Source organism: Aptenodytes patagonicus, chromosome 5, assembly GCF_965638725.1.
Source record: "Aptenodytes patagonicus chromosome 5, bAptPat1.pri.cur, whole genome shotgun sequence".
NCBI lineage: Eukaryota > Metazoa > Chordata > Aves > Sphenisciformes > Spheniscidae > Aptenodytes > Aptenodytes patagonicus.
The window spans coordinates 48577800-48598812 of record NC_134953.1 but is presented as its reverse complement, the minus strand read 5'-3'; the positions used below and the strand labels follow the sequence as shown (position 1 = coordinate 48598812).

Sequence of the window (21013 nt, the reverse complement as noted above, 5' to 3'; positions counted from 1 at the left end):
GCTGTCTCCAGTCCTAGCTGCTTGTTTTTGTCTGTGTACTGTGCATTTATTGTGTTAACATAGGTGCTTGTGTAGTCAAGTATTGAACTGGCTGAAGAAATGCTCTAATCCTCCTTTCTTTCTCTGGGGTTAATTGTCAGTCACTTAAGCTGTCCAGTCTCTTTCAGTGTGTGACTGCCTGGATACTTGTGCAATCTTAGCAGAGAAGGTGGGAAGAGTTGCAGCTTTTTTAGGCAGTTCTTCACCTCCTGCATCTTCAAGATATTACTGAAATACCTGTAGCTTGTAAATATCAACATTTTCAGCTTGGATTTAAGTGTTAGTGAGCACTGGAGTGCAAAACAGCAATGGAGTTGAAAGAGAACTTTTTGTATGTGCCAGCAGTTGGTCTGGGAGTAAAACTTGAATTGGAACTCAAATCAGGTGGTGCAGTGAAGACTAGCCTTTGGAGATATTAGTCCTTTCTGTTCATGTAGGCAGAGTTTGTGTTTGCTCATAGATGTACACTTCTATCTTAAAAAGGTATTTTTATTCCTGTTATACTTGATCCTAATTGTTAATAGTTAGCGTTGGCAGTATAAACTTCCAAGAAACATCCATATGATGTTGAGCCATAATAAGATTACATTCTTACACTGTGTAGATGTGCTCCTATGAAAAAAAGTATCAGTCTGCAGCCTTCAAACTCTTAATAAAGGGATATATACCAGTACCTTGTTTAAGTACAAAGAAAAAAACCTCCAAATTATTTTTGCAAGCTTATTTTAAAAGTTTAGCCAGTTATTTAATTTCTCCACCTACTTCTAAATCAAAATTCTGGATCTTGTATTTTGTATCTAAATACACACAAAGACAATGCATTAGATTATTTGCATTTTATTTTCACACTGATTTGCCTGCAAAGGCTTGAGAACTGAAAAGGGATAGCAAAGCCTTCATCCTAAGTCAAAATTTTGGGAGGGGAACAAAGAGTTAGTGAAGAGAAAAAATTAACATACATACAAATATGTTACAATTAAAAAAAGTTAGAAATACAAATATGTGTATACAATGTGTACACAATACAAATATGTGTATTGGAACAAATCTGTGGATCTCAGCAAAATGATTTTGTCTAATTTCAGAAAAAACACAATAATAGTTTGCATACACAACAGAAGCACGAATTAGAACCATCTTACTTATTATGCTGAAATAGTAGAAAACGAGAATCTAGATCTCTGTGAAGTGCAGTAATCAAGTCAATATATCTAAACTGAATTACTTTGAACTGTTTTCCACTGGAGAAGTTTCAGAAAGTGAATATTGCTATAGTATTTATAATCACAACATTCAAAAATACCTGGAGACATGCCACTATTATACCACTGTAAGGCCATAACACTACACGAGTAATTATACTGAATAGAAAAGCAGTGTATTTCAGTGTAATTACTTTTTAAATAAAACATTGCTGGGGAGGGGGTGGTGGTGCATTTCTAGTTAAGACAGAAACATTATAATAAAGGGAGCTATTTCCCTAAATAGTAGTGAAGATTATCAAAATTAACTAAACAATTAGTTCACACTAAAAGTCAATCCTTAGAATAAGATTCCCAGACAAAGCCTTAACTCTCACTCTTTTTCTTTCCAAAAGGAAAAATAAGGTTAGCCTATCAAATGTATGGACAACTGCAACCAATCAGCATCTGTAATATGCTTCCTACCCCAAAAAAATCTGGTGGTGTGTCTTAAGGTACATACAACAGACATGACCTAATCAGAAAGGTCAGCTACACTTGAACTGAAAGTACAGATACTTAACTTCGTTCAGCACCCTGAAAGTACAGAAGTTTAAGAATCACTTATCACTGACAAGAAGTATAACTTCAAGACTATTCCATAACTACTAAGTAACTGTCCTCTGGAAACTTCTACCTTTACATCTTGCAATACAAAACTTGCCATATAGAAGTTTTGGTATAGAAAGAATAAAAAAAAAAAAATAGATAATGTAAGAGACATTCTGACAACTGTATTTACCTGCAAGAAAAGACCAGGGATTGGTCATGAATGGTAAGTTACTCAAAACCGATTCCTTACATTAAAAGGACTACTACTACACGAGTTTTATAGCAAGTACTGAGAAAGGACTTAGTTGTCACTTACATTCACACCCATTCCACTCCTCACCCGTGTCACTGACTTACTATATGATGTTGAGCAAGTTACTTCACTTCTAAGCCCAACAGTAACATGAAAATCATACTCAGCCACTTAGCAAACGGCCTTCAAGATCCACTCTTAGATTCAGTCACTGACTGAAACCGTGTTCTGACAATTTACTGGTTCTTAAAAATACCTTTTACTTGTCTTTTTTCTGTCCTTTGACCTTTTTTTTCCTATTTAGAAATCATATGGGAGATACTAAGAATTTGAGCAATTAAGCCAGGGAGTTGTTCACCATCATTAGTAATGAGCTTCACTGTAAAATGAAAGATCACATTTGAAAGGCAAATGTGCAGACTGCAATTTTACCATGAACTACAGTAGTTATTGAGCATTGTTTTGCATAGAAATGTAACTCCACTCGAATACCTTTCTATTATATTAGAAATCAACTCAGAACTCCCAACCATGCTAAAAAACATATTTCTAGACCAAACGCATACCAAAGACCTATTCAGACAGAAAAGCTAGACCGGTAACTGACATACCTGAGCCTATAACCAAGGCTCTATCTTGGTTCAGCTGAGTCAACAGAAGTACAGCAGCACAAATCACAACACTTAAACCAGTTAAGAAACTGCAGGCAACGTCAAGCATATGCAGAGGGCTTAAACCAACAAGAACTTTGTTTCAAACTGTTTGCACAGACTATAACTCAACAACTCTCTCCCTTTTCTTTTGTTGAATAACTGAGAAACATAAAACTCAAAGATAACAACTGAGGGGTGGAATGAATGCATGAAACAAATTATCCCCTACTACACATTTTAAATGGTTCAATTTCCAAAATTTTGGTTTATTCCAATAATTTCTAAAATGGATTTATACATCAACAGAAAAACATAAAATTAATTTCAATTGAAAGCACTTATGTACAGACGGCATTAAGTTAAATATTTATTCAACCACCTTGCTGCTAAATATCAACATCTCCTTTTTATCTACAATGCACAAAAAAGGGAAGGGCATACACTGAAGCTGTAAATTTCTACCTGGAGTTAATTGTTTTAGTTATGGGGGGGGGGAAGTGTAGTTCATTTTTCTCATTGTTTTGTCTCCTTGGCACCACAGTACAAGTTGCACTCTACATTTTAGACAGGACTTACTCCTGTATCACAAGAGCTTGATAATGCTTACTGCTTGCTTAAGAGGAACTGACATCTTTCATTCAAACATTTCATGCTGAGGTTAGAATCATTTATTAACCAAGACATCAAAAAATAACTTTTCAAAGTTTTACACATTTCTAGATATGAAAGTGTAAAATGAAACAGTTCTGATCTCTGCTTCAGAAGCACACAGAAGGCAGAAGCAGGGAGAGGCTACCCAAGAAGAACACAGAGATGCAGCCTGTGCATGCAAGGATGGCATTAGGAAAAATCAACATCCAGCTGGAGCTAAAACTGACAAGAGATGAAGAGCAGGAAGAAGTGCCCCTCTGCTCAGTGGGACAGGGGGACTGGGTAGCAAAGAACATGGAAAAAAATTGACATACTCAATACATTTTTGCCCCAGTTTCCACTGGTAAGGTCCACCCTTAAGCCTCCCAGACCCCTGAGCCCAGTAGCAGAATCTGCTAGAGTAAAGAATTACCTCCAAAAGAGGAAGATGGAGTTTGGAAGCACTTCAGGAAACTGGAAACACACAAGTCCGTGGGACCAGATGGGATGCATCTGAGAGTTGCGAGGGAGCTGGCCAATGTCACTGAGAGACCACACTCTACCACTTTTTGAAAGGCCATGAGATTGGGGAGGTTCCTTATGACGGGAAAAAAGGCAAACATCACACCCAACTTCAGGAAGAGCAAGAAGGAGGATCCAGGTAACTACAGATCAGCCAGCCTAACCTCAGTCCACGAGAAGATTAAGAAGCAAATCCTCCTGGAAGCCATTCCTATGCCCAAGAGGGATAAGAAGGTGATCGGGAATAGCTAGCATAGATTTACCAAGGGAAGATGACGCCTGACGAACACAACAGCTTACTGCAAGGAGACAACTGGCTTAGCAGATGATGGAAGAGCACTGAATAAGGTGGCCACTAACAACAGTGTCCCACAGTATCCTTACAGCCGAACTGGTGAGACAGGCACTGGGTAAGTGAGCAGTAAGGTGTTCAGGAAATTGACTGGACTGCTGGGCTGAAAGAACAGCGATCAGCAGTACTGAAACCAGTACCATCTGATGTCTTTAACACCAAATTGAGCACAGTGGTCAATGCTCTGAAGGGCAGGACTCCTACTCAGAGGGACCTGGACAGGCCGGAGAAATGCACTGGCAGGAGCCTCATGAAGTTCAACAAAGGCAAGTGCAAAGTCCTGTATCCACAATAAAATAACCCCATGTGACAAGACAGGCTGGACACTAACCAGATACAAAGCGACTTTTGCAGAAAAGTACCTGGAGATCCTAGCAGGCAAAAAGTTGAAAACGAGTCAGCAGTGTACCCTCGCAGCAAAGAAGGCCAAGCACACCCTAGGCTGTATTAGCAGGAGTCTAGCCAGCAGGTCCAGGGAAGAGATTCATCCCCTCTATTCAGCACCTGTGAGACTGCGTTTGGGTACTGGGTCCAGTCTTGGGCTCCCCGGTACAAGGCAGACATTGACACGCTGGAGCAAGTCCAGTGGAGGCCACCAAACTGGTCAGATGGCGGCAGCACATGACACACAATGACAGGCTGACAGAACTGAGTTTGTGCAGCCTGGAAAAGAAAAAGCTCAGAGGAATCCTTATTGCTGTCAAGTATCTAACGGAAGGGTGCTGAAAAGACAGAATTGGATTCTTCTGGATGGTACACAGTGACAGGACAAGAGGCAACAGACATAAGTTGGAAAGTAAACTCCCAAATAGCTTAAAGGGGGGAAAAAAATCACTATGAGGGTACTCAAACATGGAAACAGGTTACCCAGAAAGGTGTTAAGGGCTGGAGCAACCTTATCTAAATTGCTCTTGCTTTAGTTTAAGCAAGGAGCTGGATTAGATGACCTCCAGAAGCCCCTTCTAACCCAAATGATTCTATTTCATGAATTTATTATTTCATCTGCCTATGATTCTACTTCATAAACTTTCATTCAGCAATTTTTGCATCAAGTTTATGACTTCTAATCATATATTAAAAAATTTCAGTTCTCCTGTACAGATAGTAAGCATGCATCCAATGTGGTACACAAAATTGTAAACATCTTTTATCTACTTGCCCTTAGAACTTCTTCCCTTTGTACCACTGTGCTTCCCCCATAACTAGGGAACGTAAGTTTTCAGCATCAGAACAGTTTTGCACTTTTAAGCTTACTTGATCTAAAAAAAACCCACACCTTCTTTGATATCCTGATTCGTGTTTCAGGGATGACGAGAGTAGGAAAGCAGAGTGCTGTGACTCATCTCGCTTTGTGGCAAAAACTAATTTTTCCTCTGTCCACTTAAAAATATTAGAAAGACCCTTGACCCCCCTATCCTGTCCAAAGAACAAGAAACATCCCACCAAAGAAACAATATAGTAGAGGTTTTCCACAAGGGCCTTACTCATCTTTCAGAGTAATCTATTTAAGTAAGCAGGTTTTGGAAACCAATTTATTTATTTAGGTACTGTTTACAAACAGTCACACATACACACCCACCAAACTAACTACTTTTTCTCTTTCAGCTTCACAAAGTCCCCTCTTGGAACATTTCTGATATCAAAATTAAGTAAATCCCTTAAAAACCATGGAGGTATTTTCTAATAATCTATACATAGGTTTTGTTTCTTTTTAAAGTTAAGAATACAGAAAAAGGGGATATAAATCAATTTCAAACTCTTTTAAAATACGTCAGGCTTTGCTTATGAACCACGACTCTGTCAAAGAAGAAAGAACCCCTTCAGCGATCTGGGTTACAATAATGGTTCCTTTAATAGCTGTACCAGTATAGCAGAGTAAGATCGAGGCTGGAACAAACTGCCAAAGGTATGAATTTCAAAAAACACACCTTATTAAAATATAATTGAAAACATCTTAATCTCCATTAAAAGGACACCTCTATGAAACTCAGTGTTAATACTTGAAATATGCAATTTAATATTCATTTAGAAGGTCGAAATTAAAATTCATGGGAAGAAACTGAGAGCTATTACAGGAAAGATGAGTATAGCCAGCAGTCAAAAGAGAAAAGAAATGTTCAGTGTTGCACTTTGACACATTTCTGCATCCATTTGTTTAAGAGTGCTGCTGTTTTTGATACCAAGATCAAATGTGCAAATATAACATATCAGTCCACTGGGTACATAAAATGGGTATAATCCAGTGACAAATTAATCTAGACTGGAAATCAGAAGGTGTGTAATTACTAAGGTCAGTCAAGTTTGAAATAGCCTTCCCATTATAGCAGAGGTAATAACAATATACAACTGATTATTTTTAAATTAGAGCTGAATAAATTTACAAAAGCCCTATCTAACAATGCCCAGATCGTTCCCTGAAATTAATGAATCGACAAAAAGTTTAGAGAAAAGAAAGGATATGCAAAGGAGAGAGCAGGAGAAAACCACAGCTGCTTCTGTGGACACATGGAAGAAAAAGAGTGACACAGAGGTGGCTCTTAAAAAGCAGTAGTCCATTTAACGTTGCTGAAAGTAAACAGAAAAGACGAATGAGACCATGGCTTCATAATCAATGTAAGCCAGTACCGACAGAAAAAGAAGAGCTTCTACCACCATTACCATCATTTGCTACCTTCACCACAAGTGGCATAAGCCAATCAAAAACACAGAGTAGCTTCTTTTAGCAATAGTGCCTTCTTATATTAACTTACTGGCCATAAAACCATGACTCAGATAAGCGCATCACCCATCGCAACTTAGGTGACTGTATCAGTACTGCAGTTATGCCCTCCTCCCTACCAACACACTTCTTCCTCCTCTGGATTGAGACAGTGTCCGCATGACCAGGCAAGGGAGCTGGTTCAGGAAGCTGTTCTAACCAAAAAGTAACTCAGGGAGGAAAAAAAAGAAATAAAAGTACTACTTTTTGACCCGATTAGTTCTCTTAACTCACTTCCTGGTTGTGGAAGTCCCATTGATGACACAAGGGAAGGAGCAGCCACAACTCAGATTGTCTTCAAATGCTAGGGAGTACGCACCAGGAACTTGGTTTCCACAGAAAGCCACGTTATGCCCTGGATCTTTTTGCAATCCCCTTACTAACATTACCAAATCTTAATCCGTGAATCACTTTTTAAAGGACCAAATGCTATTTTTAACCAAGCAATACATTTCACTGTAACCATCTTAAAGAAAACAATGCAGAGTACTTCCAATAATGCTCCAATCTAGCTTCAATTCTTACAACACTGGAGTCAATTTGTGCTTACAGTGTGTAACTATATTTGTAGTCCCTTCAAGTTTAAACTGCAAACTAACCTCTTAATTACTATCATTAATACCATATAACCCACATAAACAGTATTAGCTACAATCCCACTTGAAACCTAGACAGAGGCATAACTTGCAGAACTAATCTTACACCCCCAGTAAATCTTCATAAGATCTGGAGCATGAGTCGGTCTGATGAGCACTCAGGATTTTGGCCTATATCACAGAAATTCAGTCAAATAAAGCCACAGTACCTTTCCTGAATTTAAAGGGATAAGTGTTGCCTGTAACATCACTAAGATCTCTCTTTGGAGACAGAAAGGACAGTTGCCCTTCTCCAAAGTTTTATTTGAAAAGTCACCAACATGGTTGTGAGACTACAGCTTGACAGTGAAAGAGAAAAGCAATGCTTACCTAAGCAAGCTATTTCTTATTTGTTGCTAGATTTGTTTCTGTTTTAAAGAAGAGTTGACACTTCAAATCTTTTTTTTTCCCTCTTACACAAAAGAACAGATACATACATGCATGCAGCTATGAAATGTGATGTTATGACTTACAACACTATCAAAAACAAGCAATCTTAACAACACAGCTTTGAAAGAGTGACAGCAAGAGCAAAGTACATGCCACATTTCAGAAACTTACTAATGAGCAGAGCTGCCAAGTCCATTTCATTCAGAGTGCCATACCCACTTCAGATGGTCACTGCAGGTTTTGAAGTACTCTATCTAACGACAAGGATTTTTGTACCAAATCACAGTTAGGGAGGGCCTAACTGTTGAAGGGGGCTTGAAAAAATAAATTTAGAAAGATTAAATTAAAAAAAACCAAACAAACCTACAAAAAAACCAAAATGTGGATGAATCTGAGGCATGTAGATGGCACAGATTTAGGACAGTAGTTTGCTAGTTTTGGCTCTTGGGAAGTGACTTCACTTTTCCTAAGGAGGAGGAGGAGGAAGGGAGATGAACACTTCCACAACCCTCTCCCTTCCCTCACCACGAAAACAACTTCATTTTTTAAATCCCCCTTTCCTCCAGCTCCGCTCCTTCCGAAGGGGCATTACCCCAGCGTCCAGCCGCGCACAGGGAACTCCTTCCCCCACCACCACCCCAAACACAAGAAAACACGAAGAAACGGCACCATCCCCCGAACAGGCACGCACCTCGTGCCTCCTCCTTCCTCCGCCGCCGTGAGGGGAGCCGGGGCAAGCAGCCGGCGGCTCCCGGGGCCGCGCAGCCGGCCCGGAGGCGGCGGCCGTGCCGGCAGGGCCCACCGAAGCAGGAAGCCACCTCAGGTCACTGGGCACTGTCACCCCGTGACACGGGGCGGGTGGGGCGGGCCGGCGCCTTTCTCCCTCCCCGCCGGTTCTCCTCAGGGAGCGACGACGCTTCCCGCCTCCACCCCTCAACGAGACCCCCACCCTCTCCCCTCCCCTCACGCCGGCGAAGGAGGCCCGAGGCAGCGTCGCCCTCTCTCACCGGTGGCAGCCAAGCCGTCCTCCCCACTCTGCCGCCGCCTCCAGCCCGTTCCTCCGCCCGCCTCCGCCACCGGCTCTCTGCGCAGGGGAACGGGGAGGGGGAGACCGGGCGAGAACGGCTCGGCGGGCCGCGCAGCCGCCTCAGGGCCGCGCCAGCGCCGTCCACATTCCGGCGGCGGGTGGATGGCGGAGCGGGCGGGGGCGCGCGCGCGCGCACCGCTCCCCTCCCCCCGCTGACACGGCGCGAGCGCCGGCACCGAAGGCGGTCGGGCAGCACGCGGGGCGCGGCCGGCCGTTACCCGCCGCCGCCACCACAGCCCCTCCGGGCGGGCGGCCCGGCCGCTCGGGCGAGGCGGCGGCCGCCGTGGGAGTGGGGGGGATCTGGTGGCCGAGAGAAATTCGGTGCGCGAGCGGCGGCGGGTGCGAGCTGCCCCGAGTTAGGCCGCCTACGCGGCCGGCCTGCGCCGGGACCGCTGCCGTCCTGACGGGGCTGGTTGTCCGTCGAGGCATGAAAAAGTCGGTCTTCAAGTTCAGTGTGGCTTCATGGGAGTGCCTCCTTTGGAAAACGTTTCTCTTTGGCCCTTTAGAAACGATCCAGCTCGCAGAAAGGCTGACGCCTAAATGTGTCAGAATTCTTGACCACAACTGAAGAACAATAGAAGTGACCTACAAACCATGGTGCTCTATAAAAAAAAAAAAGGCTGTTTTTTAAGTTTGCCTTCTGATTTTGTACCCCGGTCTCACTAAGTGGTAGATTGTGTTTGCTTATCAACAGCGTTTTTGTATGGTTAAACAAATATTTAATATTTAAATAGTAAATATATGTGTGCGTAAATAAATATCAGCATTATTTATGTTTAAATAAAGTATGTTTAAATAATGAAAGTTGTCCTGTTGGTTTCTTTTCTCTCTTTTTTGTCTTTTGTGTGAAACAAATAACATTTAAATTAACCACATAATTTATACAGCTTGTCTGTGTCCTTTCCATTTCAGATGTGGATCAGCAAAACCTTAAGGAACGTCAGACCACAGCCTTAAATAAAATAACTTTGTTGCATGAAAGCTAGCACGCTGTGTCCAGTCACCGTGGGACAGCCGGATTCCCTGTGTGGGCGCTGTTTGTATAGCATTTGAGAGCTGTGAACGCTGTGCTCCTCTCGACGACAGCAAGATAGCAGGTCTGCTCCGACAGCTTATGTCTAAATGACGCAGGTGTTGAATTGCAAGGATGCTGGCCGCAGCGCTTCTAGCCGCCCCTCCCATCATGGGTACCTGCTACAGAGGTGTGCTGTTGGGAAACTTTGGGGTAAAGTTTGAAGCACAATTACTTGTACCACCAATAACACAGAAGCCTGATTTTGGAGATCTTTTTAATTCACTGTAAGAGCACAGCTACTGGAAGTTGATACGTCCAAGCATTTAATTCTTCTTAATGCTCATTTGTATGCTGTAAGAAAAGCAAAGCAAATTCTGAATATGCAAACAGGCAGAGAGATGGCTTATTTGTTACATGGTCTTTTCGCATTGTAATGCTGTAACAAACCAGTCTCTAAGCTGGCAAGGCGAGCAGACAAAGGAGAGCATTTCCCAGAGAAAAGAAAAGCAGGACTATTTGGCCAGTTGTATGCTATGCCAGCCCCCCACTTTGTTGTTGTTGCTATTACATATCTTTCCTAGTTGTCTGCAGCTGGCATAAATTAAATTATCTTCAGATTATTCTTATCACACCACAGGGTTCAGATAAACCACAAAAGCATGGAGAAAGAAGAAAACTTAAGGGGGAGGAGGGGAACGATTTTACTGAATATTACAATAGAGGAATAATAAGAAAAGAGTTTCCCTGGCATTGTACTCAGATGCTGCACGCTTATGTAAGAATATGGGTAATAAACAGGAGGAACTGAAAGTCATTCTATTCATAACCAAAATTATGAATAAATTGTCATAACTTGTTATTGTTATGGAAATGTAGAGTTTGTTCAGGAAGCATAGGTGGGAGAAAAGGAACATAAGGTACAGAGCTAGTGAAAATGTTTGGATAATGGCAAAAAGGAAAGGAAAAAAACAGTGTCACAGCAAAGACCCGTTAGCAATTCACAAATGAAAAAGATAAAGTGCATGGTACTTTAATTTGAATAAAATCATCCAAAGCATAGGAACTGGTGATAATGAGACTTGAAATAGCAAGATACCTACTCAGAAAGGAATTTGAGAGACTATATGGGTGATGGTGGTCATTAAGTTAATGACTCTTCACAAGGGAAGGAAGGAAAATCAAACCAACGGACTTGAAGAAAATGTTTCAGTAAACTCACAGTTTAAATGCCAAACCCCACTGTAGCAAATCTAAGGAAAAGTACACTCTGGAAAGTTTGCCATTTCCTATAGAATCAACATGAAGGTTGCAAACAGACCATTGCAATGAGAAAGAAAGCAAGAGTCAAGTCTGGCTAAATCTAAACCATTTCAATGGCTTGCACCTTTTGAAAAAAAGCAGAATGTAGATTAAATTATTAAAACTGACAACAAAGTGATTGTTGTAATATGTAGAGAAAATCCAGAAAGGTTAACATACAAAATGAGCTAAAACTATCAAAGAGCCATAGAGTGTAACAACAAAAAATTTATGTGAAAGATTACCAGGGAAGAACTGACCTGCTCTCAGGTGTGTGAGGCAACTATTATCAAGTCATGTGAGGAAGACCAAAAGCCTCATTTTTTTTGCTTTGTTCTTCTCAAAAATGTCAGCTGTAATCAGATGGCTTACACGGTTAACATTAGCAACGTAAAAACAAATGATCAAGCTAAACTAAGGAAAGAAATAGAATCTATTCAAGTAAGATGCTTACAAAAGTCATGTGCCAGATAAGTTTCAGCCAACGTATTTAGCAAAATGGCTAAGCAATCTCAAAGCTATTAGCAATTACCTTCAAGAACTCAGAAAAGGTAGCTGAGGTACCGTAAGACCCGGAGAAAGGAAATGGTGCCTACCTTAAGAAAGAAAGAAAAGGATGGGAATCAGAGGCCAGTCAGCTTTCCTTTGTACCAGGCAAAATACTGGAACAAATCATTAAGCAAATTATTTGTAAGGCCTTGGATGATAAGATTAATAATAATCAACAATAACATCTGAAAAGCAAATCATGGAATCTTGACTTCAGCAAGGCTTCTGACGATGTATCATCTAATACTCTCATAAGAAGGACAGAGGAGCATTGGCTACACGGTGCTTATGGGAAATGGTTAGAAAATGGCACTCAGAAGTAGCGTCAAGTGATTCACAATCAAATAAGAAGTTTGTAGCAAGTGAGATCTCCAGACGCCATCCTGAGTCCTGAACTGCTTCTGTGATGCAATAGGATAGAGAATATTTTTATCATATTTGTGGAGGATATCCTGTTCAGCTGAGAGCTGCAAGCATTTTGGAAGATACAATTAGAATTGAACAAATCATAACGAGTTGGAACAAAGATCTGAACTAAATAGGATGTAATTCAATAAGGCGAGAAACTATTACATATAGCTGGGAATAATCAACTGCAAAAATGTAAGCTGGAAACAAACTGGCTAAGCAGTTACTTTACAGAAAGAAGTCTTGGTTCATAGCAGTTCACAAATAGAAAATGAGTCAATGGTGATTTGGTGTTGCAAAAAAATGTGACTGCTTTACTGAAATGCAGAAACAGACTGTCAAACACAAGAAGAGCGAAATAATTCTATGATTCTATGAATTCTTCCACTCCACTGAGCTCAAAACGGCTTTTGGTGAAGAACAGTTCTCAGTTTTGGGCACCTCCTTTCAATTACAGGGATCTCTGTGGAGAACGTAAAGAACTACCAGGAGTCTGGACAACTTGACCTTGAGTCATACTCAAGTATGACCTTGAGTCATACTCAATTGGAGATCTGAAAAGTCAAAGACGTGTGAATGTACAGCCTAGAAAAATATAAGAATTTGTGTAAAGAAAGCAGTCTGTATGTATATAAGAGAAGTGAATACACATAGCAGCCTGTCTCTTTGATAAGGGAAATGATTTTTTGCTGCATAATGAATTCTCAAGCTAGAACACTTAATGAGACTTTCTTTTTTAGCATACTTAAATCCTCATATCCTTAATATCCTGTGAGGTGTAATAAAAATCCTGAAGATGTAGAGCATCCGTACATTGAGGGAAAAAAACCCCAAACTTCTTTTAAAATCCACCAAGGAAAAAAAATCAATGCCAGGCCTCTCCTGCATTATCCACTATGGGGAGCTGAAGCGTAATATTGCTGGACAGATGGTGACAAAGGAATCCAGTTGCTCACTTAATTGGAGCTATAAAGTCCATGTGTATTAATTTCCACAACCTGACCACTACAGAGCTCCCATACAAATATTTTTCTCGATAGAGGGAATTCCGTTTAACCTTCTCTGAAGGATAATGGAAAGCCAAGGTCATCCAGCCTGTGTTCTGAATCGGCATCTCCTGCAACCAGTCATTCTGCCACTGCTAGAGACCTGTGTGTACCAGAAACCAGGGAACTACTGGGTCTGTCTGGGGAGGTCTGAAAGCAGGCTTGAAGAAGAATTCCTATTTAGGAGGTAATGAAGCCTATCCCCATAAATAATAGGAAGACAGTATATAGTTCAGAATAAAACCACCAAATTTGGGGGCAGCAATACTGGGAAAACATATTTACACATCTATTTTAGAATACACTAGTGTGCAACTTGTATGAATGGCATGGTCCCAGCAACTTTTTGTATGGTTGTATCATTCTTGTTAAATCAGAATTCCTGAAATAAAAATGAAACTTCAGTGAGAATTTATAACTCATCCCGCTTTGGTCTTTTTCTCCCGCAGCTTAGGCACTAGCATTATCCCAGGGACCTTGCCTCAGGTCTTTACAGTATGTTTGAGCACACTAGCTTAATATGATCTTACTGCTGGAGTAAGCTTTAAAACCCAGAAAAGCGAGTGACTTCTTACAGCTTTAGAACTAATAGCATTGGATGGAAATACTTAGGAACAGCTCATGCAGTGACTTTTCTCCAGGGAGGTTTGATACCCTTAAAATCACAGGGCTGGTGCCAAACACCATACGCCAGAGGTAAAATGGAGTCAAATTTCCTTCAACAGGTAATTAATCAATACTTGAACTTTATGGGAAGCATTTCACTTTTTGAATACTTATTGAGACTTTCTAGATACAAACTGTGGAGAAGTTAAGTTCGATGCATTAAAGATGTTCAGCACATTTCAAGTAGTCTAATTAAACAGTGACACAGCCCTAAATAAACACACTGTCCACATAATCAAGAACAGAATATAGATAATCTATTTTATAATGTGGTTGTTAGTTTCCCATATTTGGTGCTTCAATAGTACAGAAATGAGTTTACAAGTTATTTCTGACAGAACAAATCGATAAGAATCTGACAATGGTTGCAACTGAAGCAATAGCTTATTTTCAGCAGTATTAAGTGGGAGAAAACACACAGAAATGTTGTTTCTAGAGTTTTTAAGATGAAAATGTGGCCTTTGTGTTGTTACAGCTATAGACTGAATTTCCAAATTCTTTCACCTTTAGCTGCCTCAAAAAACAGTATTATTCTATTTTACAGAGAACAAATTGAGATCTACACTACCCACAGTCACTCAGAACTGAGACAGAGTGGAACTTAATCCTGGATTCCTAATGAACAACTATAAAGTATTTTGACATTTTAATGAGATAGCATATAAATGCATAATCATACAAATCTATTTTAATTAAAAGTGAGATCGTGTCTACTGAGATTTAAAAAATTACCAACATCCTTTTTGTAGAAATCAAAAAATTATTTGTTATTCTTACATATTAATGCTATATTTTAATGAGATTTGGTATGACCTTTTTGTATGTTGCAGATTTACAAATTCAGGGCTTACTTTCCTTGTTACTTTTGCATGATTCATTTAGCAATGCAGTTACTCTTTAGAACATCAATACCTTATAGATTTAAGATATCATAATAAGAGAAATATAAAGACCTATGAGGAATTACTGACAAAAGAAGACTTGTGTAACTTTCCTAAAATATGCATCCAGAGAAGCAATAGAAGGGAATGAGATAGCTTGAATGATAAAGAGCATTATATCAATTTTGTGAATTAGACACAATTCAGTAGTTGAGAACCATTTGAAAATGACACCTAGAAGGACGCCTGTGGTATATAAATGCATAACTCTGATATAATTTTAATTACAAGCGCAAAATCCTTTCTGCTGAGATTCTAAATGTTTGAAAAGAGCAGCAACCCTTTCGTAGCTACGCACTTTTTAGAGCTGTGATCTGTAGTTTGCGAGACATAGCGGAAGACATCTGCATAACACCATGAACATATAAAATCCTTTTGCTACCTGTCAACATGTCCCATGCCTGTGTGATGAGAAACAATATCCCTGTCTCTCACTAGGCTGAGCAGAAGACTTTCCTAGCTGTTAGGTTCCTGATGGGAATAAGGTTTCCTTTCACTTTTAAATTTCTCATAATAAATTTGAATTTTTACTGTCTTTCAGCCAATTATAACTATGTATGACTACATACAGGACTGCAAGCATGTGAAGGCATTGTGCTGGTCCTTTCTGTGTGTCAGGAAAGAATGACTGGGCTGTTCGCGGCCTTCTTGGCCCTGTAACATCTGAACTGAGTGTCAGGCTTCAAATGGCATTGCTAAATTGGGGGGCTCAGCTCAGTAAATGGTCAGTAGAATGAAAAGTGTCCCTTCTCCTTTTTTGGGGTAGGGAGTGGAACAGAATAGGTATCAAGGAAGCTGCCTCCTTCTGAAAAACGTGGATTTGATGATCAGTATTGAGCTCAGATTTGATGGAAGAATCTGAGAGAAGGGGACATTTTTACACTTTTAAGTATCTCAGGGTAGAATTTTTATATGAAATGGGGCTGGAAAAATTAGGTCATTTTTATGCAAAAGCCGATAAGGATTATGTTGATCTTCTGTAGACCTGCTGTGTCACGTAAGCTATCACTTCTCTGTGTACGTAATATAAACTCACTTGACAATAAGTGGTCTTATCACTGTGACTTCTAATTGTTCTCTCTCTCGTGTATGGCATTATGAAAAAGCAACAACTGGGTCTAAATATGTATCAAAATTACCAAACCATTAAACAGAGTGTGGGGAAGCTGGATCAATTTGCCTTATATATTTTGCATAACTGTTGTATGTTATACATAGTACACATCATCAGAGGTGCTCACTCACATGCTGTAGCCAATTATGTATCAGTCAATTAATGCAGACTATAACTGCGCTTTCCTCGAGTTTCTCAGGTGATTATAGCTCTCTATCAAAAAAATAAAGTAAAATCTTTTATAGGGTCAACAGTAATTTTTTCCTGGTACTTATATAGTTCCAATGCTTACATTTCATGCTGCTGAGTTAGAAGATCTTTATCAAGAAACAAAATTAGGTAAGTGCAAAAATGTGTGGCAGGGAATGCTACCCTCCCATCACGAAGTGCTTTGATGTTCATATACATACACTAAGTATATCTATATATATTCATATACATAGATATACATATTCATATATAAACATACAGCCATACCCACATAAACATGATGTGTATTGCACACATTCTCTGATCTAGGTATCTAGAACTTTTCTGTTGCTACCTCTATATACTTCTGCCTTTAAAGCCAAACGTCCATAAATCCAAATGTGTTGACCTCCTTCAAAAATGCAAGATGTGCCTAAAAGCTGCCTTAAAACACTGCTTCTGAATCTTGACATCAGCAAAGCTTCTGTAACTTTAGGTCCTTCTGTGGTAAGCTGCAATTGGTAGGCTTCATTAGGGAAGCCCTACAAAGGTGTAAGGACTAGGAAATTAAGTCTGTCTTTACACAGTGCAAAAGGCAGGGGGGAAATAAAGCCTTCCCTATTGTCAGCATGTCTCTACCCAACAGTGTGTGTATCTATTATGAGAACCCTGACTTTCAAAGCAACCCCTCCATCTGCAAGTTCTGAAGAACAAGAAAAGTGGAAGTTGTGTGAGAAACTGTTTGCTGAAGAAAATACCCATCACTTGGCTTAGTCATAAAATCTGATACCTAAACAGATAGCTGAGCAGCGATGGCTATGGGATTCAAGGTTAACAGAGTGCAGATCTCTTTCAGGCTTCAGAGAAAAGCTGAAGAATGATGAGCAACCAAGCAGTTCTAGTCTGATGAAAGAGTAGATTCCTGTGACAGAGAACTTCCAAAAACTTGAGAATAATATACTATGCTATACTGTAGCTCGATAGTTAATATATAGAATTAAAAGGACTGGTTGCAGCTTTCAGGTGGGAGTGGTGGATCCAACTCGATTTTCTTTCTACCTTTACTGCTGAGAAAGGTTAGCAATAACAAAAATGGTCCCTCCCACCAAGGAGGTAAGTTATCCTTTCTTTTGTGTACTTTTACCCAAACATAATTCCCCACCGAGATTGAAGGGTGCAGAGCCCCTTCTAGAGGTACTGGTTGTATAAGCTGTGCCTGGGCTCGATTGCATTTTAATAGTCTGTGAACCTGTAAAATATACTGGGTTATGTTTTTATCTCCTGCTAATAAACTTACATGGGCAGGTACATCAGTTCCAGGGAGTTGCATCGGTCTTCTGAATAGTCCTTCATAGGGAGACAGTTTTGTTGTTTGTTGAGGTCTTTGCCAAAGATTCATTACAGCTAAAGGCAGTGTGTGCAAGACATGGTTACTTATTTGGCTGCGGCATAAATTCCTGGCGCAAACCAATTCTTCAGCACTGTCTGGGCTAGTGCAGCAGTCCCAAAATGCCCTGGATGGTGATGCATTTTTGCTATGGGAATCAGGTATTGCTTCGGTAAAATAGGAAGGTTTTCCATACCTGCTCTCTATGTTCCCTGGTAGTCTTTGGTCACTTCATTCCTTTTCCAAGAGTCAGCTTCTTCAGCAGGAACAGTCAGCTGTATCTTCAGGAGTGGGCAACACCAGGTCAGACCGTTGCAGTGCTTGTAAGCCTGGTGGTTCATATGGCAGTCATGCTGGGCTTTAGCTGCAACATCTGCTAGAGCATTTCCTATTTCTTCTTTTGTCCTTCCGCCAGTGTGGGCTGGCTGAACAATACCTAGTTTCTTTGGCAATTGTACGGCTTTTAACAGTTCACTACTTTGCTTGCAATGAAAGTTATGCACCCACGCTGCTTCCAGAACTGCCCAGTGGCATGGCACGCTCCAAATCCATACCAAGGATCAGTATAAATATTTACAGCCTTTTCTTTGGATGGCTGGCAAATCTTTGTTAACGCAATCCATTCTGCTGCCTGTGCACTCAGCTTCGGATGGAGTGGTGAAGCCCCCACCGCTTCATTCACAGGAGTTACTGCATGACCCGTAGCCCGGTTCCTATTCAGATAATACGAGGACCCGTCTACATGTAGTTCTAGATTGGGATCTAGGAACAGCACCTCTGTTAGATGCAAACAGGAAGGTCTGGGTGTCAGCTATACAAGATTCCTTAAAGGCACTGGCTATTAACAAATCATCAGCATATTGTATCAAAACAGATCCATTTTTTAAAAACAACATCCTGTAAATTCTAGAAAAAATAGTGGGGGACCCAGGGAAGACCTGGGGAAGCCTTGCCCATGTCTGCTGTATTTTTCCCCAAGTAAATGCAAAAGGGTACCGAGGGTCTGGATGGATAGGTATACTGAAAAATGCGGTGCATAACTTGATTACAGAGTACCATTTAGCATTTGCTGGAATGAATGTAATAGTCGTAGAAGGGTCTGGTACCCCTGGGTGAGGAACTATGACCCACTCATTTACTGCCCAAAGATCTCGCACAAACCTGTTTGCTGTCTGGTCCCAGTCTGGGTTTTCTGATCGGCAGGACAGGAGCATTGCAAGGGGACTGACATTCTACCAGTATTCCCTTTTTTATATATGCCTCTCTTAGTGGCGCAGTGCCTGCTATGGCTTCAGTAGGCAATGGATATTGTCGGATCAAGGGCGAGTTACCGCCTTTAGTTTGAATATGTACTGGTGCGGCTGATTTGAGCAAGCCCCCATCCGTGGTGTCCCATCCCCAAAATGAAATCAGTATGTCTTTTAATTGCCCCCTCAGGAACCATCCCCCCCACCCCTCCTCCCACTCAAGACCTGGGTCTCCCCTGGGAACCCCCTCAAGCCTGGGTCCTCCTGGGAATCTCTCTGGACACCTGGGGCTGCCCAAGCTCCTCAGTCCTACAGGGAGCCCCGGTCCCCGCACACCTGGGTCTGCTCACTGACCCCTGTGTCCCCCCAGGTCTCATTCACCATATAACTCTTCATGGCCATGGCGGGAGCCAGGTTCAGCCTGTGGCCGCACCGCACCTTCAGGGGTGACCTGGCCCTGCTGTGCCTGGGTAAGGAGGCCCGGACGCCAGGGTCCACTGCGGAGGGGTTGGGGACAGGGGCGAGTGAGTCCTCAGCCCCCCACCATGTGTGCCCTCTGTCCCCACAGGCACCACCATCCTGCTATTTTTCATCCAGGCTGTGGTCTTCATTGTGGGGCTGGGACTCTTCCAGGAAAACTAGAGGGGAACCAGGAGTCCCAGCCCCTCTGTGGGAGTCCCAGGCGCCCCCCTAATGTATTAGAAATTGTTATATAGTGTTAGAAATTGCTTATTTTTATAAACTGTTATAAATGTATTTGTAAATTATTAAACATTATTAGAAAATTATTCTATATTAATTACAAATGGATTTATTGACGGTCGCCATTTATTTTAATTTCTCTACAGTTTGGTCCCGAGCCCTGCAATGACAATTCACCTCACAGCCCCCGGCTCTGCCCCTGGCTCCTGCCCTGGGGGTAGGGGAGGGGGCATTTACCCCCCTCAGCTGCCCCACAGAGAGCTCAGGGTGGGTATCTGCCTCTGGGGGGGAATCTACACATGGGCAGGGTGTATCTGCCCCTAGGGGATATCTGCCCGTGGGCAGGGCTTTTTCCCTGGGGGGAAGATTTGCCCTTTGGGGGCGAATCAATGCCTGGGTGGTTACTCACCACTTGGGAAGGGGCATTACCCCTCCTTCCTGCCCACACATTTGCCTCCCAGAGCCCCTGATCTGCCCCACAGCCCCCACCTGCCCCCAGTTCCATGTGCCCCGGCCTCACAGTGAATCATAGAATCATAGTATCATTAAGGTTGGAAAAGACCTCCGAGATCATCGAGTCCAACCGTCAACGCAACACCACCATGCCCACTAAACCATGTCCCTAAGTGCCTCATCTACATGTCTTTTAAATACTTCCAGGGATGGTGACTCAACCACTTCCCTGGGCAGCCTGTTCCAATGTTTAACCACTCTTTCAGTAAAGAAATTTTTCCTCATGTCCAATCTAAACCTCCCCTGGTGCAACTTGAGGCCATTTCCTCTTGTCCTATCAGTGGCCCTGGTACAGGCGCCATTGGCAGGGACCCACGGGGACACCGTCCCCACAGGGCCTAGCCAGAACTGCCCCCCAACCACCATTACCCATAACAATGTTACGGGGTGCATTTACACCCAGAGGGATTTATTGCACCCCGGGGGGGGACATTTCTCCCCCCTCAGCCAGGAGGGAGTCGCAGACCCAGCACAGATCCCCAACACCTGCAGCCCCAGAGAGGTGGCTGCCCCAAACCAGGGTTTTGCGCCCCCCAGGGCCACAATTACCACCCCAGGCCCACTGTTACCACCTGCCCCCCCGGGGCTGTGGTTGCCGGGGAGGCAGCGCCTCAGCTCTGGGTGACCCTCATGACTGCTGATGGGCTGACTCCCCCCTCTACCGCAGGGAGAAATCTCCTCTTCTTCTTCAGCCAAGTCACGGTGCACTCCTTCAGAGGAGGTCGCCGAGAGCTGGAAGGAGACGGCCAACAGATGGTTGGAAAAGAAGCTGAAGATCACACAGAAGGGAAGTAGAAAGTCAAAATCTCCTCCTAAAGTGCCGAT

General features: G+C 42.0%; 1 protein-coding gene across 4 annotated transcripts in view; it reads right to left on the bottom strand.

Moving 5' to 3' along the window:
* The window catches only part of RABGAP1L (RAB GTPase activating protein 1 like), a 265566-nt gene extending 256371 nt beyond the window's left edge, over nt 1-9195 (bottom strand). For 2 of the 4 annotated variants that reach the window (XM_076339623.1, XM_076339626.1), the window contains exon 1: nt 9033-9195. The gene's annotated coding sequence lies outside the window, so the exon portion shown is untranslated. Of the gene's footprint in view, nt 1-8196; nt 8340-8716; nt 8784-9032 lie in introns of those variants that run through there. The other 2 variants (XM_076339624.1, XM_076339625.1) reach the window with 2 other exon arrangements.
* Between the last annotated feature and the right edge of the window lie 11818 nt (nt 9196-21013).